Genomic DNA, 27,946 nt, shown 5'->3' with positions numbered 1-27,946 from the left:
ATGAGGTAGCCTGACCATTCTCAGAATCCCATATTCCCAAAGCCGACACCTTTATTTATAATTTTCTTATTTGATAGTTCACTGGTTTAGATCCAAATTATCCAATTTAGCATATGTATTGTAAATGTGCAGGATACCATGAGACAGCTATAGGAGTATGTTTTAAGTGGAAGTTCATGTAGTGTTTTAATGTTAAATAGACTTATCTTTGCAAAATTTTATTTTAAAATATAGAATTAAAGGAGTGCAACAAGAGACATTTATTAGGTGCATTATTGTTGCAAGCCAGTATATTAGGAATAAGTAAATGCACATTATTAAGTATAAGAAATTCTCATAACAGGTATGTGGAAATAACACAATTGATGTCTTTCAATTCAAGTCGTGTTGCCTCCTGGTTTTCCTTGGATTGTGAAGGTATCTCAAGATGTCTGTGGGCCTTCCAGGGACACAAACAATCATGATTTAAATCTAAAGAAACAAATAATTAGAATGAACAAGATACAATACAGTATTTCTGCACCATACGCTATATATACGGTCGTCAATAGCAATATATTATACACTTTTAACGTATTCAATGAATACATTTTTTTTTTATTTAACAACCTCCCATCTAGCTGCAATAAGCCTGTTCAGATACCACACTATTTTGTGTCTCAAAGGTAGCAACCATATGTTCAATGCTGGTATTGCAAGTGTTTTTTCACAGCCATCGGCTAATTATCTTTTGATAGAGTCTTTATTCCTATATTGTAAATTGAAAACTGCTCTGAGGCTTCAAATGTGGCAATGTCACTCGTGACTTTTCTTTGCCTATTTAAATATTGTGCCTGGGGAGCAAGAGACCAAAGGCAGTGCAATGTTCTGCTGTTTCATTTGAAAGAAACTTGACGTGCTCTACAAGCTTGTATCATACAGCACCTTTTCCAATATTCTATATATCAAACTTTTGTTAGATTTCAATAGCATCTACTTAACTTGGTCTGATTCACTGCATTTTTCTCTCAAAAAACCAAGCTGCTTTTCCTGCCAAGTTGCCAACACAGTTTAAAAAAAACGCAGAATATAAAAATCTGTTCTATAGTTTTTTGCCAATTACTGAAGTAAACTGAAACACCTCAGCTCAGATCAATACAAGCAAATCTACCATGCAGAAACTCCAACTAGACTTCAGTTTAGTCATGCAGTATCTTGAAACCAAAGCCTGTCAGATTTACAGCATGCTACTGTATGTTACAACTTGACGTTCATCAAAAAAACTGCATTTAATTGGTAAGGAAGCCCAATGGACAAAGAATTTAAACAGATTGTAGTAGCAAGGGAGCTTCTACTTTTATTGTTCTTATTCTGTAAACAAAATTGCATTTGAAAACAATGGACAATATTGAAATAAAAGTTAAATAAATACCAGTAAAGATTGAAAAGAAGAACTACAAGGGGTCCCCGAGTGACTGACGTGGTAAGGCAGGCCCTTGTGGTGTGCAGGGTTATCCAGTCAGAGGAGCTAGGTTTGCATCATGGCTGTGCAGTTGTCTGCCTTCACATGGGATTTAATAGGGAGCATCGCATTGGCTCCGGCACTTAGAGATGTAAAATCATCAGAGACAGCTTCTCCTAGCCATGCTACAGTGGAACCTATTGGTCATGCGCCGGATGAGACACCTGCAGTGCTGACCTGTGTGCTCCAGGAGCTGGTAGCTCACCAACATCTGTTCTTGTGCTCCGGGTTGTAAAGAGGCAATTTGATTTGTAGTGGAATCGAAGGACACTCACTGACCTTCAGTTCTCCAGAGCTGTTGTAGGAATTGCTGCAGTGAATGAATAGCATTTAATTGGATAGTTGGATAAAAAATGGGGGGGTAAAATAAAATTATAAAAATAAAAAAGAAGAGCTACTGCACCCCTATGCATTTTTACTGTTAAAACGGGTTTTACTGTGGAGATAGCTTAGGTAAGACACTAGTTTTAGTGGCTGTGACATCAACTACCCTATTTTAGTTTTATTTTTATTTTAATCTTGTCCAGATATAACCATGTTTTTTCAAACGTTTAGTACAATCAACACAACAGTTCCATAAAAACAAATCATTGAGCTCCTCATACCTGTAACTATGCTGTTTCTTGCTAGTTTTGCCTTTGTGCTTGCTTCAAAATAGGGTACTTAAGCTATTTTGAACATGCCCATCAAAGTTTGTAGAAACTTCTTTTGGTTTTGCTGCTAACTACCTTGTGAACGAGACCACATTCATTATGCTTGTTGTGTTGCAGCTGCAGACTAATGTTTTGTATGAAGGGGTATTAGCCTGCAGCTTATAGAGAACTTCACTCCTAAAGCTGAAACAAATAAGAGAGTGAGGAAATGGCCAAGAAGTAAAAGCAGTTCTGGTCCTTTTCAGCCTAATTGAATCCCAAGTGCCTAACATGTACTGCCATCAGAAAACAACAATTGTGAGCAGTGCCCCATCACACTGATACACAGACACACACACCTAGATTTTTAAAAATATATTAAGCTCTTCATACATTCTCCTCTGCAACTGTGACTTTGAGATGCTACTACAGGAACATAAGTCAAAAGTAGCTAATCATTTTGTGTTTTGCATATTTATTTTTGGTTTTGAAGCCTGTTTAATGAAGTTGATCATTCACTTGTTGAAGCCCAGTTATGATATTTAAAAACTGTTTACAGAAAACAAAAAGCCATTCTTCAGGATGCAGGAAACGTTTAACTAACATGCTTGACAGTGTAGGACAAGGATCAGGAAACAAGATTGCATATTGGCAGATGATTTAATGCAAATTAGGTCAGAAAACCTGCAGCCTTTGGGGTCTTTTTTAATCATTAAAGGGAGTTTTGATTTATTTGCCTTTCATATCTCCATGGTGTTAAATAAAGTATTTATCATGATCCTGAATGTGGTAGTATCGGCATTGGCTAACAAGGACATAGCAGGATACATTTTGTAAAACTAAACATATTAGACACATACATCAATAATTTAGCAATTTGATCCAGGGGTAGGAACAATCTTGCCATCTTCTGTAAAACCATCATGTCGGAAGAATTTATAATAAGGATCGCAGGCTCTTAATCTGCAATTTCTATTCAGAACAGCAAGCCAGATATAATAGTTAATTATTTAATAAGATATCAAGTGTCTGAGTTTTCTGTCATGTTTGGAAATACCACAAAAGAAAACTACCGGGGCTAATTAAATGTTGAGTTTCGATGAGTTTTTTTTTTCTTCTTTCTTTGAATATGATCGTTGAACAAATGCTTTATGTATAATGGATGGTATTAAGTTATGCTCAATACTCATGCAACATTTATCATCCGGTTTAAAAAGAAGACGACAAAGAATCTGAGTGATTCTGTTCTAAGATGTAAATATAGCATGAAGCTGGGTGTCCTACAAGAGTAATCTTGCAGCAGGGAGGTGAGTGACGATGTGGAGATTTCAGGATAACGGGGCTGTGACAGGTGAGGCACTGCCAGTTAATGTGACGCAGACCTCTTTCAACAGCAGGACATTTCCTATAGTTGTTAGGGTTCTGTACACAATAGGTCAAGAACCTCAATTGTGACTTTGAGCAGACATGTAGTTATTCGCTTCTCCTATTCTTATTATTTTAAGTTTCAGGGGTCTATTTGTTGCACTCAACACTTATTTAATATAATTAGCAATACTTATTTTATGAAGCTTCTTTGCTTCCAATAGTTTTTTTAATATCTGTTTTACACTTACTCTTTGTTAGAATCAGCTGACATTTTAACCAGTCCTTTATAGAAGATTTGGATTCATAAATAGTTTTTTGACCCTTCTAACTTCCGGTGTTATTTACTTTGGACCTTCCGATTCACACTCGTAATGATGTCTCCCCTAATTGCCTCCCAGCTGCAAATACTGTATTTCCCCAACTGATGCAGAATTCACGATTCTTTATTGTATTGTCTGTCCTTGAACAAATACACAGTAAAGACAGTAATACCCAATAGTAGCAGTGTGCTCAGTGTGCGCTGTGATTCAAAACTCCAATCTAAACATTGCCATACCTACCATACAATTTCTTACCTATGGCCATGTGCATTAGCAGTGAAACCACGCTGGTTCACTGTCAGCTACATTTGTATTGAATGATATGGTGCTATGCCCTCATTAACAACAAAAACACTATTCTATGAATACATTTAAAAAAATAAAACTCTCACACTGTTCATACCTTGGATTTTCATGAAATACTGTAAATGATATCAAAGTTGTTTCAGAAATACAGGAGCTTGACTGCAATCACCTAGACTTACTGTTAAAGTACGAGGTTAGTTGGGGATAACCCAAGGTTAGTTGGGAATGTGAATATACATTTACCAGTTTGTTGGTGATTATCTAGGTGTTTATTTAAAAAAAAAAAAAAGTTTTACAATAACTAGTTTATTTTAGCAGTGAATTGACTTTAGTTGTGGTTCTGCAGAGTTGCATCTCAGTATTGAAGAGCACATTCAGTGCGGAGTAGTGGTTAGGGCTCTCGACTCTTGACCGGAGGGTCGTGGGTTCAATCCCAGATGGGGGACACTGCTGCTGTACCCTTGAGCAGCAGGTACTTTACCTAGATTGCGCCAGTAAAAACCCAACTGAATAAATGGGTAATTGTATGTAAAAATAATGTGATATCTTGTAACAATTGTAAGTCGCCCTGGATAAGGGCATTTGCTAATAAATAACATTGGAACATTATTCTCATCTGTTTTATTTGTATTGGCACATGGCTAAATGATGATGTATCATTGCTATTGCTTGATATTGGGAAGTTCCTGTGTAGTTAGTGATTTGGTGAGTGTATGTTTCAACTGCCAGTTGTATATAGGTTATGGTGGGTAACTGCCTCATTCTTTTAGGACTTGCAGATCAGTGTAGAATACAGCGAGAGAGTGTTAGAGATGTTGAGAGAACAGGATCCAGGGAAGGGAACCAGGCTGTCAAAGAACAGCACTATAGCTCTGTGACAACATGTTCAAATGTGTTCAATTGCACTCATTTACTATACATTCAGACCCTTATTTTAATGTTTGTCCTCCATGCCTGGAAAAGTATATCTAGTGCTCTTATGGTCTATAGCTCCAGTGAAATATATCTGTACAATTGCATATTTCCTAAATAAAATTATAATAATCACTGTAAAGTAAAAAATAATCAACTCTTAAGGGTTCTTAAAAATCCTTCCAAACCCTACAATTGAATCATGAAGTATTGGGCATAGCTACAGTTAACAGAAGTGAGCAACACCCAAAATATTACATAGAGAAATAGCCCTGATACTTAACTATTGTGTGTGTGTGTGTGGTAAAGCTGCCTGTCTGTATATATTAAGGACAGCTTTTCAGAAATAAAATGCAAAATTCTTAGTTTCCAGAAATTCACAGCTTTTCCATTCTAACCTTGTAAACTCGCTCCCTACCTGTCAGACTTGAACAATTCTTTACTCTGTCAATTCTTTCCAGAGCTTAATCTGCTTGGCACAATGCAAGGTGGAAGATTAATTGAATATCTGACAGAATGCTCTTTAAACCATGCCTAGCATTTGATCCAATAACCAAATTTCTGTTTTTATCATATCTATTATTTCCATTATTTGAAGCGAACACATCCCCATGTCAGAAATATATTTTTTTGTATATATATATATATATATATATATATATATATATATATATATATATATATATAATGGTGTCAAACTGCTGATGATTAGTATTACCTTCATGGAATCAGTGGGTTTCCATGCGCTTTAGTGCAAATATAATTAGAGCACATTACTCCACTGCCACCCCCGCAGCTCTATTTATTGTTTACATTAACGTCGTTTTCAATTTCAACGTTGACAGGACTTAAACTAATATTATCTGGAATATAAAAGATAAGACTATAGATGATGTGACACTCTACACAGTGAACACAAGAACTGCCTTGCTTTTGCACCAGACTTCACCAAATGTATCATGCACCCTTCTATAAACATTTCAGATTGCATTTAGCTGTATTCCAATACATTCTTGACTTTATACAAAACAGTTTAACCTTTCAGGCACTGTGTGACTTTTACGTGATTTTGAGCACTCTGTATGAGTGTGCACTGGTTTTACATGCTCTGACCTTGGAGTTGCCTTCTGCATACTACTCAATCATTTTGATATTTCTTCAGCCATTATTCAATGAGTTCTTGCTTCTAATTCAGTTTCAGTTGAAATTGACCTTGACCTTTAAGTTTGTCGTTAGGTCGTTGTATTCTTTCTTTTCTGAGAAATAGGTCCCATAAAGAACACTGCTGTCCATTTCAGCAACTGTCCTGTAGATGATATGTGACTTTTACAGGGATCCCCAGATATTAGTCAGCAAGGGGTAGGATTTCTGTAAAACCCCAGTTGTAAGGCTTGTATGCATCCGTATACAGGTAAAGTACATACCTTGATATAATACTTTGAATGTTAGATTCTTAACAAGACAAGTGTGAACTGCTAACAGTCTTCTGTGCCCCAGTAATCTTTAGTTATCCAGGTCTTGGTTGAACAGTAAATGACTCAGGCAGAAGCTTATTGAAAGGTCCTGAGGACTGATTATAGGTGGTAACTATGGCGATGTCTTTCTTCCCAGTTTCATAACACTGTAAATTGTACTTGCAGTGTCATTAAATAAGCATTAGTTTCTGCTGTAATTTCAAAATAAACTCCTAATGCTAGAAATTCACAGAAATGAATAACCTATTGACAAATAACTCACAACTGGCATTAAAGAGCAATGGGGGATGGAGTGGAAAGGCTTTTAATGTGTGCCATTAATTAGCAGCATAATTAAGAGTGCAGCACTGGCATGGTATTTTATGACAGAGATAGATGGATTCAGTCTCATCCCAGACAGGTGCTGCCATAAAGCAGCACACAAACTTTGTATACGTAATTCAAGGCTGCGGAAGTGTGCGGCAAAGCCCCTCTTTACATATGAGAGTAAGAGGTAAATTTTGAGGAGCTATGAAAATGAATAACCAAGCAGAAACTATGTCCAATGCTACTTTTTTTGTACCTTAGTGTTAATATCATTGTAAGGAATAATGTCATACAAAGCTTCTTACTGTCAAGCATACAGCTGAGCAATTTAATCATTTTTAAATATTTGAACTACATTATACTATCCAATCACTTCAATGAAGCAGAACAGTTTGGGTTATCGGATATGAACGGGTCTGCTCTGCGCATAACTGGCTGAGGCACAAGAGAATGAACGTTGGATAGTTTGATTCATCATCTGTTTTTAACAGACTGCCCAAACAACCTAAATCCCACCTTTTTGGTTTGGGTTCAATGGCAGTGACAGGTATGAAGTTGTATAATTGTTGTGCATGTGTTTTCCTGTTTGAGTACAAACACGTTAGTTAGATAGAGCTGATGCAGTGGTGTTCTTACTCACCAGTGTTTTTATTAGCACACTATAGTTTAGTTTCTCTTATTCAGTATGCAGCACACAGCTCTGCCAATAAAAGTCATCATTAGAAGCAACATGGGCTCCCTCCTATGGTTTTTGCCAAGACCGTCCATCTTGCACATGTCTATAATATGTAGGAAGGTCTCTTGTGTTACCAAGGACAATTACTCTTCCATAGCCAGGAAACGAGTGTGTTTATTGTAGTACTGGAGGTTTGTTGGCTTTCCTTAAAACCTTTTTATCTTTCATATGACCTCCCTTATACAAGTTTACCATAGCAAAGTCTTATAAAGCACAGTGAAAGATTATGATTATGTGGCAGTACTAACTGAATATCAAAACATTTACCTAACATTTGGGCCAAGACTGCAATGCCCCTATCCAGCCAAGAGAGGTCAGAAATTGTTTTTGAGAGTACAGTAGAGACGTCAAAACACTTTCCTTGACCTGAACATTGCTGGAACTTAATATAGCTAAGGCCAAAAGCAATGAATTTAACCTTTTCAAGCAAGGCGAAACATACCAATTGTACAGTATTTTAGCATTACTGCACTCAAAGTCCTTCTGATTTTATTAAAGGATACATGCTTATACAAGCTAATATATTAGGTCTGGGTTCCCAGAGTGATATATGGAATCACATAGAGGCATCAAAAACAAATTATTTTCAACAATATTAATTGTTTCACTTAATTAGGTTCAGAAGTACATCGGTTAAATGTTTTTAAAACTCCAGGGAGCAGTTGTAGTCCTGGTGCAGATGGTTACCATTATAATTTAATCTAGCATATGTAAATAAATTAAAACGGCAGTCCACACATGCTGATGCACATGCAGCATGATGATCTTTACCTCACATCTTATTTTGTACCGTTTTAAAAAAAAATAATAACCTGAGGGGTGTGGAGAGGAAACCACTGTTCCAATTATTTAAGGTAGGCATCTTGGAATTAACAGGGTGTCTAGTTTTCGTAATTAGTTGACCCCAATTGCTAAACTAGTTTATGGTGTCCGTCGCTTGGTGGGGTTCTGAGTATGTATACGTTATCCCCAAGCTTAAAAATGATTATTATTATTTTTTTTTTAAATGAGTATGTTTTTAGAAATTATAACTTTTATAAATGTTTTTTGTGGATCCCCGGCACAGAAACATTGTGCAACTCAGGCATGTGTTAAATTAACAGTGTATTCTTGAACTCTACGTTGCAACTCTCTCGCTCATGGATCAGTTGGGAGACATATATGTGCTTACTACTTCGCCCAGCTCAGCACTGCAGGACAGGTACCAATAAGGCCATTTGTCCTATATAGTACTAATCTAGATATCAGTGGCACAGAGGCAGCATGCAACATAGGTGCTTTACATTATCTCTTTTCCATTGTGATCCAGTAGATAGAGTTACTCAAGGAAACAGGGACATTTTGATGTCCTGGGCAGGGACATTGACCCCACTGTTTTTAAGCACAGCATCTTCCAAACCTAGTTTAAAATAGTTGAACAATATCAATAGTCGTGCAGATCTAAATAGGAACACTGTCAGACACATTTAAATATACATTGTTATATTAATGGGATGGTTAGCATTTTAAAATATAGCTACCAAAATTGGCAAAAAGTTAGTACCAAATAGGAAAGAAGCACATTGTTAAAGCCAAATGAAAAACGTTTGCAATCTCAGACTGCGGTTTGACAGACTTTAGGACACATTTAGACCTTTACTATCACTTAAAATAGTATTCCTTGAAATACTTGCCATACATGGCTATGGTGTGTGCACAATTATATACTGTATTGTTTCCCCAGATATTAAAAGCAACCAAAACTTATATATCTCTTCTCACTGTGTACAGTTAAACTTTGTTCCGTGATTCTGAAACAAATTGGTCCATCTGCAGTAAGTTGGGAATGCGGATTTTAATTTTTAATCATCTGCTCCACTAGTTTTGCTATTTACAATTGACTCTTGCACCGTAGTTGCTTTTCTGTAAAAAACACAGAATTCCTATAGGAACACAACACTGAGTGCACAGGATTATGTCTATGTGGAAGGTGAATATTTATAATAAATTGCACTTAGGCTATTAAGGCAGATTGGGTCTTTGTCGACCAGGGTACTACATATCTTTAAATATCAGCAACATATTTTAATGAGCAGGCCATCTCACAAGTGCAGTCATTCCCCCACTTTTACTGAATGGTTTCCACAACAAAAAGAACAAGACTTTTTGACACTTTGTGACTGCCTATTTCACCTACTCTTTACATTACAAACTATTTCATCAGTGCATCAGTACCCCAAAATGTACAGAGTCTGATTTCCATTAATGAAGTTCAACTAGGAGGGTGGCTTATTTCTGTCTAAACATTTGGTTTTCCTGAATAGATTTTGGGTGGGATATTTTTTTTGTTTTAAAATAAAACAGGTTTTGGAAAGATGACTGCCAAGGCTTTAACTAATAATTTTGTTGTATCCAACAACTACCTTTGTGTTTACAATTGAAATTACTTGTTACATATTACTGAATTCTGTCAGCTAATTCATTTTCACTGTGTGCCAGTTTTTGTTCTGTGGTTCAACTGAAACATATTAAATGTATATCACTTTCAGAGAGAAGACTTTGTGAGTATGTATAAGATAAACTAGAAAAACAAATCAGCCATATAACCTTAATCTTGACTAATTGTTTTCTACAGAGACTTTTGATTCAATCTGCCCATCTGGGTCCAATCTTCTGTCATGTTATAGTGTAAAATTATTTTTCTAAATATTTTTTTCTAAATTGAATAAAATGCTATAATTGTAGGATTTGCATATACTGAATTTCATATCCCGTTTAGGCAGCCATTAATAATGGGCCTGTTAATAGCACAGACCAGCAATAATTGCTCCATGCTAATAGAGTTTTTAATGAGAAGACTTTATTTGGACTGTCCAACTCACCCACTGTTTGCAATGTTTTACATTTACTGTGGAATAAATGATCCATTGTATTGTCCAAAAAGGAAACCAAAGGGTGATGAGCAATTGTTTTTAATCAGAGATGTGCTATTAAATGATTGCAGACTAATGCTTTTAAATAAAATTCTACAATCTACCCATAGTATTTAACTATTACTTAGCCAACTGTTATACTTCTGAAATAAATAAAAAAAATTAATTGGATGGTTTGATAATTGCATTTAAAAGTTTTATATTTTATTATTTTTTTATTTCTAAAGTAGCCTAGTTTGACACATTTGGGGCTACCCAGCAGAATAATTCAAACTAGTCTCACTTTTACGTGAAGGGATGATCGGATCATCTTCTTATAAATTATGTGTAAAGGATGTGTTATACAATATGCGTGTGTGTGTATGTATATATACATATTATATTATTTCTTCCTTAGTTGACAATATATCAGCGTGGGGTTGGTAGCGGTGAGCTGAGCCTAAAAAAATAATTGGATATGCCAAATCGGGAGAACATAATAAAATAATTGGCGATTACTACATTTTTGGAAAGAAAAAAAATGCCTGTGGCAAAACAAAAGATAGTGCAGGGTTTATATCATGTAGTGGATAATAGAGCAGGAGATAAATCAGAAGTGTGGAATTCCTTTGGAATCCATCCATCCATCCATCCATTATCATTAACCGCTTACTCCTTTACAGGGTCGCGGTGAGCCGGAGCCTAACCCTTTGGAATCATAGCGAATGAAAATAATGAACATGTGATTAGTTGCTTGTAAAATCTGTCATGTTTTTGTGTACGACAGCCACGAAACTGGTACATCATCTCTGCGAAAGCACAGGTGTAGCTCCCTTTCAACTGGTTGCACAAAAGGAACAGACAGGTAATTTATAGTACAGTAAGTAGAGATCGTTAATATGTTACCATGGTAAAATATATCCAGACCACTAGAGAAAGCTACCACGCGGTATACCCTATTGTATAAACAATCTTTGGAGAATGGTAGAGATATCTGTGTGTGAATGTGAGAGAGTCAGTCGGCACAGGGGGTAGGTAAAGGACAAACATTTGCGGGTTCGGGTCGGGTTGCAGGTCTTATTAAAGCGGGTCATGGGTAAGAAGACAGTGTTGCAGCATGTTGCGGGTTCGGGTCGGGTTCTGTAGTAGTGGGTCCGGGTCGTAAAAATCAGACCCGTGCAGGACTCTATACTGTATTCCTGTCTGTGCGAATTGTCTTATTAATAATGGTACTGTTCTTTCATCAGCAGTGATGTTTTATGCATTTGCGTCTTCCAATCGACATCCCAAGATACACAGCAATAGAAGAGATTTAAAGCCACCACGTACTGTACCGAATCTTATTTCTGTCCTGTACATGTCTGTGTCTTGTGGCATTTCTTCTTTAGTGATTAAAACTCCATCAGATTCTAATCTTTATCAGATATACACCATCTGCTCTTACATCTTTGCCATTGTTTGTTGGTAGAACACCCAGCATGGCACCCCTTGCTTATCTATAAATACTACAGTGGCTCCAACATATCCTGTAGTGTAAAAACCTTGCAATCTAACAGTTGTGACATACTGAATTCCACGAATCTGACATTTTAGTGAGATGCAAAATAATTACTTGGGAGCAAACTACTGGGCACATACCTACTGAAATGAATTGTGGGGATCCTAATTAATCCCAGTAAAGTCCATTATATCTTATGGACGTGCTCTGACATTATTCAGATTAATGTGGAGCCTGTGGCTCTCTAAGAATTGCAAAGCACAGCAGACTCCAGTTTACACTACATTTACATTAGGCGAATTCTCTCATTAAAGTTGCACACTTCTCTTTTTTTAGTGGCATGGATGCCTGACAATCCAATGCATGCATTCTTCACATCATGACCCACTGAAGGGACCCACATTTATATCTGAGTTCTCATGCTGTGGATGAGTCAAAGATTTCAGCATGAATTCTCACCCCTCTATAGCAAACAGCACACCTATGCATGTCTTTTACCAGCAATGTTCATGTGAGTATTCTAATTGTTAGGAAAAAGGCTCATAGCATTCCATTAAAGTGGATAATTCACATTATTATAGCCCTTGGTTACACTAGCAGTATAATCATTTCTGGAGTAATTGTTGAAGTTGATTTATGGCTTTCCTCACCTGAAATTGAGACTGCCATGACAAAACACTAACATCCCTTCAACTCTTCAGCCGACAGTTTCAGAATTGCAAAGAAAATTATGTGATCCCCTTAAATGTCTAACCAAGCATCCATTGATTGGCTTAATGGAGCTGAGACGTATCTGATTACAAAATGAAAGACCAGCTTAGCCATCAAACCATTGGTGGTTGGCCATGGAGAATATGAAACTGAATTTGAACTGTGTCCCACGGGAGCAGTGATTCATGTAAGTAAAACGCACAGTGTATAATGATACATTGATTCTGCAAATGAAATGTTATATTACTACTGGCAAGAGGGTATGAAATCATACTGTGCATGTGGTTTCCATTGACTATTGCTGCATAGTAACTGTTAATTTGCCAAATTATTTAAAGTAACTTTAAAGCTTCAGTGATCTACTAAAAATGCAATCAAACATACTGACTGAGAAGTGTGCAGCACAAAGGTGGCTTTACAACTCAAAACAATCTTAATTATGGCTCTGTTAAAAGGTTCAGAGGTTTGTTCACTAGCCAGGAAATCAAAAGGTAGTTTTGAACCTTCAAAGGTTCATCAGGCGGCATTGATGCATTATCAGATGCCTGTTACTTAAACAAAAGTTGTTGTATTAAAATCCACTACCAGATCGTTATACGTAGCACCTCTTTGTCAATGACGCCGCCACCATGCACTTGAGCAGGGTATAATACCAAAGCACTGGGGAAGTACCTATAGCAGCAATATTGCTTCAATAAAATATGTACTGAATATCTAGTGTACAAGACATAAGAGAAGTGTATAAAACATAAAATATACGCTAAGACGAACACACGTTGCCCTCCGAATTGTGTGCCATCAGCCGACCGCTTCTTCTCACACTGCAGACTCAACATGCAGCCACCACGGAGCTACAGCAATGGAGGACAACGCAACTCCAGGCAGCTTACAGGCAAGCCCGCAGGCACCCGGCCAGACTACAGGGGTCGCTGCTGTGCGGTGAGCTGAGGACACCCTGGCTGACCTAAAATTTAGTTAGATTTGTATGTACTCAAATAGCATGTCATAAATAACAACAACAAAAAAAGGTTTTTAACCAAGAGATGTATGACTAAGACAATCTAAACCCTTACATTCAGGTACAGTTAGTTGCCATTATTTAAAAAAAAGTAAATTAAATTATACCAGCTTCTGAGTATTGGGTAGACATTATGTTTGGAGATACTATGATGTATACTACTATATTACTATTTGTGAAAGACTAACTCTGCCTTGCCATGTAGCATAAGTAATTGGTAAATAACGTAATCATACTACTGAAATTAAAATAAAACCATTGCATGCACGAAAGACATTACAAGGATTGCAATTAAAACTGCCCTCTAATGAGATACTGAAATAGATGTTCAATCAATATCCACTAGACAATTTTATCATTAAAACTTGGCATATCAATATCAGCCAGCATCAGATAAATCCAGGGGTTTAACCTTTTGAATAGGTTAATGCCAGGGTTGATTATCAGGTCAAGCCTCAGCAAGGAAGTTTGGGACAAAGTCAATTAGGCTTTGGTTTGTGAAGTTTGTCAAATTAATTGGGTGGTGGGTGCACCAAAACTCAATACATTTTATATTGACTCCCCAAAGTGACCTAGCATGTCTGATACAATACACGCTTAAAGAGTCTCCTCAACTAACTACTTAAACACCATTTATTTTCAATTATGAAATCTCACTCAACCTTTTTTTCCGACAGTAATAAAAACATTTAATACCACACTGTAAACCAAACGTTTAAGATTGAAACATACATCGAACCAATTATAAATACTTTATATTCATTACACTGTGATGTTTATTGTGCTAACACACACAATAAAAAATACGCCAACATGTGTTTAATTCTTCAACATTAACAGTGTAGCACCGAACATGTTAAAGGTTACCATGAAGCAAAACAAACAAAAAACTGATCACAATGATTAGCTGGATCTAGCGATGCAAGTTGTTAAGCATTAAGTATTGTAACCAGGTTCTAGGTTCAGCACAACTGCTTGGACTGGTGACAGTCTGATAATGTGTATGACGGGCTGGCAAAGATACATGGTTGCTTTGACAAATAAAATACCATGTGGAATTTCCTCGCATTCACATTAAAATGTAGCGTCAAAAAGAAGAAAACTTGGTTATCGTCCATGGAAATGTAATAAGGTGGTTTTATCTGGAACCAGATACATGTTTGCAAAATGGCAAATGTTAATAACACAGGGAGATATCAAAAGTGTTAATCAGGAAAAGTCTTAAGTTTCCTTTTTTAGGCACTGTTTTGATAAATCAATATCTTGATTAAAGGGAAGTAGAAATGTCTAGCGCTAAATTAGGCTTATGTCAAAACGACATACTGTAGTCCTCACAAACGGCAACTGTGAACAAGTGCTTCATGATGTCACTTTAAGAGCCAGGTGTTACTGGAAACATGATTTTAAAATGCCTACGATAATAATCAAAACTAGGGCACTTTACAACACTTAAGATCGCAAATTAGGGAACATTCATTGCAGAAACGAATGCACCACTTCACTGAGATGCTGAAAGTTTTTAACATTAATGTTTGAAAACACTTGACCTTTCAAAGTCATGTATTTACATTTTGGAACTGATCTACAAAACACACTCAAGGATGACAGCACTAATCAGGACCAACTGTACTGTCGACCAAACAGTATGTTGTGGAAGTCCCTGCTTGATTGGCACAGTGCAAGTGATGTCTTAGAAATATTTGAGAATATATATTACGATCGCAATTAATAACCAATAACCAGGAAGTCTTTGGTAGAATAATTGTCATAAATACATGTTTCGATGTAAGCAATTACGCTACTTCAAGACAGGATGTGTACGATAATTTTGTCAATTTCAAAATCTCATTACTAACTCGTTACAAAATGCATTTACACTATTGTAATATCACTCTTCAGTTAAAGTATTCAACTTTTGTTCTCAAAGATACTGGTACCACTGAGATTCAAGCAGATGTCACTAAAGTAAACACTAGGAGGTCTATGTACTAAGAGTTGTGCAAGCGCAAATAGCAAATAGCAAAATTGCAACATATTACGAAAGGGAAATGCCCAGTGCATCTAAAAAAATGTGCATATGCAAATACATAAGCACAACGTTACACCTCCGCTGCAAGATGCTCCAGGGAACCTGGAGATAGGTCATTAGCATCTCATTGACCTCTGAGATGCTCCTGATTACATATGCAGACCAGGGGTGCCTGTGCATAATGATATGCACTAAAGTGAGCATTTAAATCACTCCATTACTTGCATATGCTTAACCACTTAGGACTTGGCACAAATGATGTGACGGGGCTAGAAAAAGGTGCACTTGTGTGCATGTGTTTCCAGACAGAGAAGTCATGAAAAGCCACGACATACAGTATTTCTGTCATGGGAAGATGTGGCAATAACATAAAAATGCCGTATGCCATGGCCTTTCCTTCGGGGAAAAAGTCTGACAGTGCCTGCATTTGTGAGGCTTAATTTGTTTATGGGCTATATTAAAAATACATTGAATATTTTATTGTTATGTGGTCAGTGTTTTCGCTGTCGCTTGTCAAAAAAAAAAAAGAAAATCAGCCCAGTAGTCACTAGTGACGACTGCTTCTGTTTTGTATAATTTGTTTATAATTGTTTACTAGGATGTTAGTAGTTAAAACAGAACTACGCAATATGATAGTGAGACAGATAAAGCAGAAGATCATACTACTATAATTTGAATCTCTATGGAACAAGAAAAATGTTGCTGCATTCCATTGAGCTCTGTGGTTCTTGCTAATTCCGCATTTTTGTCATTTGCTAATCTGAGAAAGAGTGCATCTCCAGGCAGAATGTATCTATTTTCTATTTAAGTTGTGTGTACAGTACTGTAATAGTGACTACATCTTCCTTACAGGGAGAGGAAAAGCAAATTAGTTTTGTTCAAGGAATATATAGCTAGAATTTTGTATTACACGTTTTATCGTCTGATATTCATGATGTACAGTAATTGAGGTTTAACAATGGTAATGAAAATCAATACATAGTTGTAAATTGAATGAGGGTGTTTAAAATATTAAAGGTGCCCCCATCAAAACCTTCATTGTAGTTTTAAATGATACACAGTATGCTGTGTGAATGGGTATTTTAAATCATTTCTGAGATGGCTCAGTAGCTGCATGTGTGTGTGAAAGGGGTATTGTATTTCAAGCAACAGCCACACAATTCCCCCTTCAGCCAAATCCAGAGCCTACACTATTCTGACACACGGCTCATTCACTTCATTTAAATACTCTGGCCACATTCAGATGCACAGGTGCACAGGTGCAGTTTTCAACACTCAGTTAATATATAGCCCGCAACTTTTGAGATGCGCACTTGCGCAGCTCAAATTAAATGCGTACATGCATCTACTTGCGCTTGATGGCTCTTAGTACATAGGCCCCAATGTATAAAATGGCAAAAGACTATTTTGTACATATTTGACTGGTATAAATAAGTGCACAGTCTATTAAAATCATCAAAGCTTAAAATCATGTTCCTATATTATCAAACATACCAAACTGACAATTAACTTGCATTCCTTGGATATCCCTGTCCCAACTCTGTCAGATCCAGCATATAAAGAGCCTATTTAATGTCTGTAAGTTCTAATAATCTTCCCAGTTCACGGTAAATAACTTTCAGTACTATAATAGAATTATAAGCATCTTCAGGAAACTCCAATCTTCCCTGAAGCCTGGTAGCTGTTTTTACATTCTTGGCTGCCATCCTGGAATCAGCATCATCATTCTTATCGGTCCAGTTAACACCCAATAAAAGTCTTTGGGTGCACCCATGAATTCTCTCTCAAGTGACAGTCATGGGTCTTCTATTAAACCTAGGTGGGGTTCTAGTTCCCCTGAGCTAGCTGCAGTCGGCCTGGCATCAACTAAAGCAGCAAGAACAATGGTTTAGTACACACTTTGATCCAGGTTATACAATGGGTGTGTTGTTTTATTCACTGGTTGTTTCCCAAATTGCAATACAAACTGTTGCTGGCAACTTTTGAAAGCTATGGGATCACCTGCAGGGCAATTTTTAGAACTGTACCAATCTTCTACATTTTCAGGTAAGGTAAAATGGTTCATAATGAAAAAAAGAATGTATGTACGCTATGAAGATTACAATATGATACAAACATTTTTTATGCATTTGGTCGAAAACAAATTGAAAGTTAAACTTGTTTCACTATTAATTGGATTCATGATGTTTTAGTGAAGTAACCGAGTTGGCTGAAAACAAATACATTACTCGAAATGGTGAGTGATTTATTACAGTATTTTGGGCACTCCTCAAAATTATAAACCTAATGAAACATTGGAAACTGCCCAGCCAATTCTCCCAAAGAATCCTGGCTACTATAAACAAAAATCTTTAGTTCGCCACAACTTTAGCTTAAATATATTTGAAATAGCAACCCCACAGAAACGACAGAGGTTATTAACAGTTTAATATCATCTGAAAAACAGAACCCCTTCTTAAATCGACAACATAGGCATTTAAAACAGTGCTAATGGTAACCATTGACCTGTGATACCAAGATACGATAATTATATTTTTCATTTGAAGAAGATTGTAAAATTCACCATTACATGTATTGTGTATATATATATATTATATATATATATATATATATATATATATAAAAAATATATAATTACCTATGTAGCAACACCCCTTATCCAACCTTGTAAATATTAGTACATACCCTCTGCCATACAGTTATATATTGCTAAATGTGTAATTATAGCCATGCAGTAATACACACATCGGTGGATGAAACTTACATTGCAATTGCATTAGACACAACTTGAACCATGATTCACTTGAAGCACAGCACCCACCATACTCGTGTTAACGAATGCTACAGGAGTTGTGTGTTAATATTCCCCCAGTAACCTGGAACTGATACTGTGAAGTCTACCGTGCATTTTCAAAAATCATTAAAAAATGTTAAATGTGGTTTACTTTTAAAACAACTTTCTGAAATAAAATAGTTGCATTATTTCTAAAACAAATACTAATTACATAGAAAATACTTAGTAATTTACACACAGGAAATATTCATTCACTGTAACCAAGTGTTTCTTAAATTATACATATTGTTTCAATAATATTGAGCTTTGACGCTAAACATGGTTATAATGTGTTCAAAAACCTTTATTTTCAGATTTCCCAGGATTAACCTTTTTTTTTTTTGTTGAAGATTATCACACAATTTGGAAAAAGAAAATTGATTTATACAAAAAAGAAAAAGCATGACTAGATACATTTGTTTAAATAACAAGTTATTTTAAGGGCAGTATGAGGCTGTATGACACAGATTAACTTCATCTGCTTTAATACCATTTCAAACTCCTCATCCATTGTAGTTTCCACAGGAACTGATTGGTTAGTTCCAAAGCGACTGGGGCTTGCAGCAGCCAGTATTACAGGTCCCATTGATATCAACACATTGTATCCTTTTTCACTTTATGACAGGTTTCTCCAATGTGAGAAGGGCTTCACACTGTCATTCAGACATTTATTAGCATTCACCCCAAATAGAAACAGAAGCAGTTTTTGCATCCACTCTCCACCAATAATTACTTGTAAAACGTGGAAATTATATATATATAAATTAAATACATATTATATATTATTAAGCTAAGTAGCAAGTTCTTTGGAACACCATAACAATGTAGTGGGAACCCCCCCTTAAAAAAAAAAAAAAGCTACAGTACTGAATTCCTGAAGTGCTAATAAGCATGGGAATATTTCCTTGTTTGAAAAAGAAAATTGCTTTATTGCATTGGAGTTAGTAGAATACCCCAGGAAAGGCTCTGTCAGCACTTTTCAATAGAGTCCACATTATTAGTAATTGCTGCATGTTGGAAGTCTTATCAAATACCCACTTTGTTTTTATTTTTTAATTGAGATTGGAATAATGAAGTGCCATTTAGCCTGCAATAAAATGACAAAAGTTGAAAGACATTTAAAAACATATATACACTTTACTTCACTAATGAGTCAGACTTACCTTTAAGTTTCAGGTTGCTGTTCTGTTGTTGCTGTAGGCCTATGAATGGTGCAGAGGTTAGTGTCCTGTGCTTCCATTGTGTATAATGGGGTAGTTGGGCAAGGGTTTCACTAATTAACATTACAGACGAGTAGCAGAGGCAGGAAGGCCGGCCAGGAGGGAGTTGCAGTAGTCAAGGCGGGACAGTACCAGGGGTTGAACTAGGAGCTGCGTAGAGTAGTCAGTGAAGAAGAGGCGAATTCTACGTATGTTGCTGAGGAAGAAGCAACAGGAACAGAGATGTGCTGAGAGTAGGAGAGAGAGGGGTCAAGGGTGACACCAAGGGTCTTGGTGGATGAGGAGGGAGAGAGGGTGGTGGATTCAAGCAGAATAGAGATAGAGAGATCAGCGGTGGGGGAGAAAGATGGGAGGAGAAAAGGTGGTCTGATTTGGAGTCTTCTATATCTATAAAACTATGCATTTTTAATAAATGCATAGTTATATAGATATAGAAACTAAGTTAATTCAACATATACATATGATTTTTTTCCCCCTCTGCCTAGTGTCTCTCATCAATCTGGAACATTAATGTCAGAATAGACCTACCCCAAGCATTGAGTGTTGAATAGTGTTGCTTATCTCTCCGTCAGCTAGACGGCGAGCTTGTTGATCAATGACAATTATGAGTTAATGAACATGTAATGATGGCTGGACCTTTGCAGTGTTGAGCAAATAAATCACTCATTATGTTCTGGTTAACAAACTGGCAATTTCCCATGAGACAAGTGTTTCGGATATTCCATATGTTTGGTAAAGATAGTCATTTGTATCTTTCCCTACAATTGGATTAAGAAGTGAGGCAACAGAAAGGAAAGATGACAATTGTATGTTTTGCACACTGACCTTCTGAAGTCAGGCATAGACTTTGACTTCAATCACATTTTAAAACTATTGATTGCTTGTCTAATTTATTTTCCCACTACTCTCTTGTCTTTTTTTTCCACATCAACACATTGTTGTATTTTTTTTTTTTTGCCCTGCAGTGCTTCACTTGCATTGAAGATAGGTAATTCCAGACCCATTATAGATTATTACCCCCTTTAGTTTGCTTCCAGTAAATAATTGAATACACGGCATATAACTGCACAGTTTCTTAAAGATGTCTTCAACGAAAAAGTCACCAGCTGTATCAAATTGTACATAATTCTGCTAAAGATTGCACTGTCCAGTACAAGAAACCCACACATCTGCTATTCTTAGAGGGTGGTATGTTAAAAACACCTTGTTGTGTCTCTACAAGTTATGTTTAAATATATTTATGCTATTATTTTGTTTGATAAGTCACAGATGGTGAAAATAGAATGTTTTAAAAAAGTTGGACATAAAAGACAAAATATTCTACAATTTAACATTTACTGTTTTTTTCTGGTAAGCATTGAGATATTTAGAAGATTGATCATTTTCTCTAGAGCTATTTTTCTGCTTTAATAAATATTAAGTTTAAATTGAGGAATATTTTAACATACCTATTTAAAGTCTGTGAAATAAGTAATGTTTTGTAAGAAAATACAGCCCTAGTTAGATTGGATATAGGGGTGTTGACACCAATATATGCACCCCCCAAGTCTCCACAAGAAATCCACAGCAAAATAAAGGACAGAACATTGGTATTCTAGTCTGTAGATTGTTAGGTCTGCTGTTGGTTTAAGTCACTGTAGCCCTTTAAATCTTATCAAAGGCCAGTATGAAATGGGTATATATGATCCTCCTGGAGTTCCAGTAAATCTGATAAGAAAAGAAAAAGGTTGTGGCACAATCTAACAAGTATCATGTTTACAGGGTTTTTTTAAACACGGTACCAAACCCTCAATTAGATACTTTTCTTAAAAGGTTTTATTAGGGTACTTGAATTTCACTATCATGACTTATTGTAAGCTGTACCCGTGTATTTGATGTGTATAGGATGAGTTTTTCTAGGACGAAAGAGATTGCCACTGATCTTTCTGAAGTGGAAGCTTCACTGGCAACCCTTTATTTTATATCAATGATTTCACATAGGTCTGTAGACACCCTGAGATCAAGGGATATCAGTTCACTCTCCCTCCTACTGACAGTTTTTTTTTGTGTGTTATGCTCATAATATTCATTCTTGGCAAAAATATATACTTGCCTTGCTTAAGACTGTTAGCTTTAGCCAGATATTGTTTTAGTTGCCTAGTGTAAACAAGTAAAAACAAATAAAAATACTACCGTATGACTCAAATTCTTAATTTTAGGATTCTGTGTGCAACATAAAGGTTGCACACTAAAGCCCCTTTCACACTGGCATGCTTAACCCCGGTCAGACCCAACCAGTGTCGCGACCCGGTGTCAGGCGAGTTGACTACGTGATTTCACACAGTTTTTTTTTTTTAAGAAACAGAATCAACCTGGATGACAGAAACAAGCACACAACGCCTCTACACAATGCCCCGGAAGCAGCTTGTTACAGATACCTCCATCCAAGCTTCTCTGGATTGAATCGTTGGCTCACATGTTGATTAGAGCAAATGTTTCTTCATCCCTGCTGAAATCTGGCTCATGGTGCGTCACATTCAACAGAAATATGGCTAAACAGAATAAACAGAAATGTTCCTTGCGGAAGTGAAATCTTCATGCAGGTGTGGCTTTTTTGTTACTTTGTCCGGTTACAAACGGCCATCATGCATTTTGTCTCGCTCGACCCGGGTCAAACGACGCAGGATTGTGACCCAGGTAGCCAGAACCCAGGTCGGGACCTGGGTAGGAGCACCAGTGTGAAAGTGGCTTAAGGAGCACCGTATACTGAAATCAGTGTTTTATATAATATGATGTATTTGATGCACTGACTAACCATTGGAGAGTTTTAAATTATACAAATGATATACAAATGTGCTAGAAATGTCTTCATTATTTAAAATAAATATTTCATAATAGGGTCATATAGGATCATATAACTCAACATCCCCCCCCCCCCCATATTGAAGTGGCCAGCTTTTTCTCCTGACCCCCCCCGAACTACACGTACATTACAATATATGCACATTGCATGAAATTGTAGACCACATTTAGACCAGACAAAGCAGGATGTATGCAATCTCCTCTAGTTTTGTATTTTCCATTTATAAGCCGTCAACTAAAGAGTAAATTATGCATTCAATAACCCACTGAAAGTTCACTGGGCATTTTTCACAGAATGAGCTCTCATTATTTTTGTATTGCTTAAATGTGCCATACATTGACATGGCAGGCTTGTAGTTGTCTATCCAACGCTTGCGGTAAAGCTTTTTATACAGACGTGCTCAAATTTGTTGGTACCCTTACAGCTCATTGAAATAATGCTTCATTCCTCCTGAAAAGTGATGAAATTAAAAGCTCTTTTATCATGTATACTTGCATGCCTTTGGTATGTCATAGAATAAAGCAAAGAAGCTGTGAAAAGAGATGAATTATTGCTTATTCTGCAAATATATTCTAAAATGGCCTGGACACATTTGTTGGTACCCCTTAGAAAAGATAATAAATAATTGGATTATAGTGATATTTCAAACTAATTTGTTTCTTTAATTAGTATCACACATGTCTCCAATCTTGTAATCAGTCATTCAGCCTATTTAAATGGAGAAAAGTAGTCACTGTCCTGTTTGGTATCATTGTGTGCACCACACTGAACATGGACCAGAGAAAGCAAAGGAGAGAGTTGTCTGAGGAGATCAGAAAGAAAATAATAGACAAGCATGTTAAAGGTAAAGGCTACAAGACCATCTCCAAGCAGCTTGATGTTCCTGTGACAACAGTTGCAAATATTATTAAGAAGTTTAAGGTCCATGGAACTGTAGCCAACCTCCCTGGGCGTGGCCGCAAGAGGAAAATCAACCCCAGATTGAACAGAAGGATAGTGCGAATGGTAGAAAAAGAACCAAGGATAACTGCCAAAGAGATACAAGCTGAACTCCAAGGTGAAGGTACGTCAGTTTCTGATCGCACCACCCGTCGCTTTTTGAGCGAAAGTGGGTTCCATGGAAGAAGACCCAGGAGGACTCCACTTTTGAAAGAAACATAAAAAAGCCAGACTGGAATTTGCTAAAATGCATATTGACAAGCCACAATCCTTCTGGGAGAATGTCCTTTGGACAGATGAGTCAAAACTGGAGCTTTTTGGCAAGTCACATCAGCTCTATGTTCACAGACGAAAAAATGAAGCTTTCAAAGAAAAGAACACCATACCTATAGTGAAACATGGAGGAGGCTCGGTTATGTTTTGGGGCTGCTTTGCTACGTCTGGCACAGGGTGCCTTGAATCTGTGCAGGGCACAATGAAATCTCAAGACTATCAAGGCATTCTGGAGCTAAACGTGCTGCCCAGTGTCAGAAAGCTCTGTCTCAGTCGCAGGTCATGGGTCCTCCAACAGGATAATGATCCAAAACACACAGCTAAAAGCACCCAAGAAATGGATAAGAACAAAACATTGGACTATTCTGAAGTGGCCTTCAATGAGTCCTGATCTGAATCCTATCTAACATCTATGGAAAGAGCTGAAACTTGCAGTCTGAAGAAGGCACCCATCAAACCTGAGACAGCTGGAGCAGTTTGCTCATGAACCGTGGGCCAAACTACCTGTTAACAGGTGCAGAAGTCTCATTGAGAGCTACAGAAAACGTTTGATTGCAGTGATTGCCTCTAAAGGTTGTGCAACAAAATATTAGGTTAGCGGTCCCATCATTTTTGTCCATGCCATTTTCATTTGTTTTCTTATTTACAATATTATGTTGAATAAAAAATCAAAAGCAAAGTCTAATTTCTATTAAATATGGAATAAACAATGGTGGATGCCAATTACTTTTGTCAGTTTCAAGTTATTTCAGAGAAAATTGTGCATTCTTCGTTTTTTGTGGAGGGGTACCAACAAATTTGAGCACGTCTGTATATATTATATATATATATATATATATATATATATATATATATATATATATATATATATATATATACACACACACACACACATATATATATATATATATATATATATATATATATATACACACATACACACACACACAGCTTTTTCTCCTGACCTGAGTCCATTAGAACATCTGTGGGACCAAATGGCCAGTGCCATCCACAGGAGACAACCGCGACAGGAAGAGTGGCGGAACATCCCACAGCAGTCTATCCAGACGCTGATCAGGTCTATGCATCAACGCTGCCAGGATTGTGTTAATGCTCAGGGAGGTCATACCCGATGCTAACTTTGTAATGTTTTCATTTTGACAGTGTGTCACGTTTCATACTGAAAACTTCTGATTCTTTGATCTGTACTTTTGTTCACATTTTCTGTGATTTTGTTTGATATCTATGTTTAAAATATTTGATTAAGTCCGTTATACCCGAGTGTAACATTTCTTTTTGCATCAGTATATATGGTATAAAAAACTGACATTTAAAACAAAGTTTTAGGAAAGTTTATAAATGATTAATCAATATAACTTTAATAACATTAATGTTCTATGTCTCAGACATTTTCCAGTCATAAAAACCTAAACTGTCTCAAATATTATGTACCTTGCAAGGATAATAAATATAAATATTTAATTACATTAAAATATAACCTTGTGAAAAAATCCTATGAATCCTTTAGAAATTGAAAATTCCTATAGGATCATATAGGAACTTTAAAATTATTCCTATAAGAATAATCACCTCCCTAGAGGTAGGCGTACATTTTAAGCAATAACTAAGTCTTACATTATAACTATCATTGCTGGTGCAACCTGTGAAAAGTTAGTAATGTGTAAAACCAAAGTTAGTAAAGACTTTGACGAAGTTAAGTAAGAACTTACACATAGCTGGTGCAACCCAGTCCTGGTCCGCAGGTGTCTGCCTGGCCAGTGGGGGCACTGTAGCCCACCAACATCCGCTCTCTAGCTTGGCAGTGCGATTGCAGGATGACAACTGACCAGTGAGGGAACATAGTGTAATTGGACAGCCTCAAAAACAGGTGAAAAAATTACATTTAAAAAAAGGACCCTTATTTTGAAACTTTTGTTACAAAAAATAGGTATATAATATAAGGGATGTACTGTTGCCCTTTCCTCTCCTTTTAAACAATTTTAGTGCTTGTAAATTAAATACTGATGAAAGACTGATGGAATGGCTAAAATCAGGCCCAAACAGGTTTTCCTGCAGCTCATGAGAGTTAATTTGACCTGAACACTCCCTGCCTTTCTGGGCCTCTCTAGCTTAGAGACTACCAATTGTACCAAATATTATTTTTGTAATATGTACTAATGTCTTCTGGGGGTACCAAAATCATTACACTTGAGACCACATGCTGAATTCTTTACCAGGTCTCCAGACGTGAATGAGCCCTAGCTACCACATAGTCCTTGCTAGTCAATGTTCACAAGCTGACAACTTTGTTGCAAACATTTCTACTGAGGGTGCAATGTCTTAGTTTATATACTTTTACAAGAACATTGTGCAGGGGGATTTGTGTAGATCAATCATAAAAAAAAAAAAGTGTTAGAAATGTATACTGTATGTACCACTAAGGCCTAATCCCACTTTGCTGTTAGTTTCTACTTTCAAACAATGGAGCTGGACAGTAATAATTTATATCTGCTGCGTTATATTTTCCTCTCACTCTTAAATTTTTAAACTATCTCCAGACAGTAATCTTCTACCTATTCCCTTAGAAACATTTCTGGTTTGAAAGCAATATCTTCCTCTTGATTTCATAGGTAATGCAACCTATTTTCTTGTAAAGAATAGATGCAATATTCTGACAGTAAAGAATGCTTTGTATGTAGTTTCTTGTTTGTTTTTATTTTCAACAGCATATTATTATTATTATTTGTATTATTATTATTATTATATGCTACGTCATTCAGTACTGCATTTGCACACTAATATAGCCAAGGTAGTGTTTACATAATGTTGCCTTCCTCATATAGATCATGTAAGCCTTGAACAAACCCACTGAATGAGGATGTCGTATCAAATCAGTAAGTGTATGAAATCCAAGTCAATTATCAATTACTCATTGTGACAACTTTTTGAAGAGAAGGTGGACCGGAGAGCATTTTCACTGTTTTGCCATGCCACTGACGAAAAAAAAGAAGCTATACTATGCTGACAATTCAGGTCTCATTAAAAGAGTTTGACATGATGGATCATTTAGCCAGGCAGAATAAATTGTTTGTCACTTGTGTTCTAGTCCCGCTTTGGGGAGTTGAATAAGACATGATCTATTTGAAAAGGGCAAAGTTATGGAAACTGTACACGATAATCTCTAAACCAAAATCTTGCTCCAGGCCAATGTGCCTCAGATGAAATTCTGTCACCATCTGTATCTGAAGGCTGGTCAGAATGTACCACCAGGCTGGACAAAGTATGGACCAGAATACCATCAGTACCTGATGCATACTGTGGCATGCAGTTATAAGACAAAGTGCTAAAGTGCCAACTGCAAATGTATTCTCAGGGCAGGGGTGTATACCTGGCTGTCGTTGCAATGCTAAACCATGCTGCAATCCTGCTGGACATGCTGTAGATGACAATGGAAGGGTCAATGTTGCCTACCCCAGATCTACAGCATTAAAATTGTTGGAATCTCATTATTTGTATATTTTTGTTTCTTTGTCTATTCAGTTTCTTCCCAATTGTCTCTGAAACTGCAAAATAACTTAATTCTCAATTGCAATATTTAAACCAAGCTTCTTTACACCTGTTGGCAATATCAAGAAAGAGCGCAAAGTACCGTGACAGAGATATTAAGAAAGCAGAACCAGGGAGGCAGGGACTTCTAGAGTTAAGAAAGAAGCCATCAGTTGCAGGTTACTGTATTACCATTTGCTTTGTATTTTTTTAGGAGATGGCTTATAGTAAGCTGCATAACAACACTGTGTATTGTAGCCTAAATAATCTTGTTTACGTTTGCTTACTTTTAAAGCAAAGAATGTCCCTGTGTTAAAGCAGTTTGAGTGTTGTTTTTGTTCACTGACCTATTTATGCATGTGTAAATGTCATTTTCTATAGATGTTCACAAATCCGACTTTCACATATCCGCCTATACACCAGTCCACAGGGGGTCGGATATGCAACGTTGTACTGTATGTCATTTCCTGTAGTATTGAGCTTGCACTTGTATAAAAAACTTGTGTAAAGAGTATAAGCCTTGACCAATGAATCTTGGATGAATTCTCCCTTATGCAGCCTCACTTCACCCACTCTCCTCTAGTGATCGA

General features: G+C 36.6%; 1 long non-coding RNA gene across 1 annotated transcript in view; it reads right to left on the bottom strand.

Moving 5' to 3' along the window:
* Positions 1–292: 292 nt before the first annotated feature.
* LOC131701732 (uncharacterized) overlaps positions 293–27,946 on the bottom strand; it is a 52,462-nt gene continuing 24,808 nt past the window's right edge. Inside the window, exons 2-3 of the long non-coding RNA XR_009308976.1 lie at positions 1,679–1,811; positions 293–471 (exon numbers count right to left, since the gene is read on the bottom strand). This is a non-coding gene — a long non-coding RNA (uncharacterized LOC131701732). The remainder of the gene's footprint in view (positions 472–1,678; positions 1,812–27,946) is intronic.

The sequence above is a fragment of the Acipenser ruthenus genome, chromosome 26 (assembly GCF_902713425.1).
Source record: "Acipenser ruthenus chromosome 26, fAciRut3.2 maternal haplotype, whole genome shotgun sequence".
Taxonomy (NCBI): Eukaryota; Metazoa; Chordata; class Actinopteri; order Acipenseriformes; family Acipenseridae; genus Acipenser; species Acipenser ruthenus.
This window is presented reverse-complemented; position numbering and strand designations above follow the sequence as displayed.